This window comes from Bos indicus x Bos taurus, chromosome 14, assembly GCF_003369695.1.
Source record: "Bos indicus x Bos taurus breed Angus x Brahman F1 hybrid chromosome 14, Bos_hybrid_MaternalHap_v2.0, whole genome shotgun sequence".
Lineage (NCBI taxonomy): Eukaryota > Metazoa > Chordata > Mammalia > Artiodactyla > Bovidae > Bos > Bos indicus x Bos taurus.
The window spans coordinates 21,723,048-21,724,727 of NC_040089.1; the positions used below are offsets into that span (position 1 = coordinate 21,723,048).

General features: G+C 45.0%; 1 pseudogene; it reads right to left on the reverse strand.

Annotated features, from left to right (window-relative positions):
* Positions 1-227: 227 nt before the first annotated feature.
* On the reverse strand, positions 228-1,144 carry LOC113904164 (annotated as a pseudogene).
* Positions 1,145-1,680: the final 536 nt, after the last annotated feature.

Consider the following 1,680-nt stretch of genomic DNA (forward strand, 5'->3'; position numbering starts at 1 on the left):
AATGAAAGTCATATTCATATAAACACTGGCATTACAAAGTACAGGGAGAAGGGGGTGGGGGAGAAGGGAACAGAAACCTCTACAAATCTTGCTAATATTAATACTCTCTGACCAAACAAGACCATAATGCTTTGTCCCCTATTCAATCAGTTACATAATAAACCACAAATAAAATCTCTGGAAGATACACTGCTCTTCTTTGAGACGGCAGGGAACAAGGACTGGAAGTTGGGGTAGGAGGCTTTATTCTTTTGGCAGATCCTCTCAGTCATTATAGATATTGCTGCACTGTTAATAAAAAATATATGCTTCTCTGTAAAGCATTAAAAAAAAAAATCCAAGGATGAGATGGCTGAGGTCTCAGCTCAAGTATCTCCGAATACATTGCTGTCCATCCCCTGAGCTTTCCATGCGTTATTTCTTGGTTGTTTTCCGGATCAACGCCATTCTCTGTGAGCTTCTGTGGTGCAAGCTTTTTTGTAGGGTCGGATTTCTTCAGAGCTAAACCCTGGGATCCACATGTTCCACTGGCGTTCTAGATGCAACTGGACATTTTTCACCTCCAGGGTGCTGGACTTGCGATGCCGAGCAAGCTGGCAGGCAGCTGTCACCACACTCTCAATAAAATCATCAGCAATCTGCAGCAGCATCTCCTCCACATCTTCATCCAATTGCTCATTAGGATCCACTTCTCTTACTAAGTCCTGTAACTTCTTCTTGGTCAATACCTGATTGTTTTCAGGGCTGAGACGCCCTCCTACAGGATCCCTACAGGAGTGCCTGGGATCTTTACCACTGCAGTGCTGCTGGCCATGGAGCCTTGTGGAGGGGTGCTCGCTGGTTCCGGTTTTATTGATGAGAAATTGGACAGGTTGATTAGGGCTGAGGGACCAAACTGGTTCATAATCTGTCTTGCTTTGGACTTCAGCTCATAGAGCTTATCGAGATCTTGTTTCTTTTTGGAGCTATGAGGACAAAGGCCAATCAACACTGTGGATCTGGGTCCTGACTCCTTCCTCCCGCTCTTCTTCCTCAACTGCCAGGGCCCAAGACTCACAGGCAGCAGTGTCTATCTCCCCATGATATGCAGAGACTGCCCCAGTGAAGCGTTCGTCTCAGCAGCCTGTCCGACTGCTCGGCCCTCCCCCGGAAGCTATCATGGTTATGTAGCCCAAATCTCATTTGTTTCCAAGAAAGAATCTTCCCAAAGCATCTCACAGTTTTGATCAGCTTCAGAAAGTACTGCTCACTTTTCTTAAAGAGAAGTCCTTTCTTTTTTGTCCCCTCTGGCAGCTTCTCATTTACCTCAGATGAAGTTGCCCATATTTAGCAAATAATGATACAGGACACCAGTTCAATATGAATTTCAGATAATCAATAAATTTTTTAAAGATGTCTCAGATACTTTATGGAACATACTGAATTTAACAAAATGATTATTTGTTTATCCGAAATTCATATTTGATCGGACCTCTTGCCCTTGAGGGCTTCCCTGGGTAAAGAATTTGCCTGCAGTCTTCTACCCCTGGGTCAGGAAGATCCCCTGGAGAAGGGAATGGCAACCCACTCTAGTATTCTTGCCTGGAGAATCCCATGAACAGAAGAACCTGGTGGGCTATAGTCCGTGGGATCGCAGAGTCAGGCATGACTGAGCACAAACACGAGTCGTCACTTGTCCTT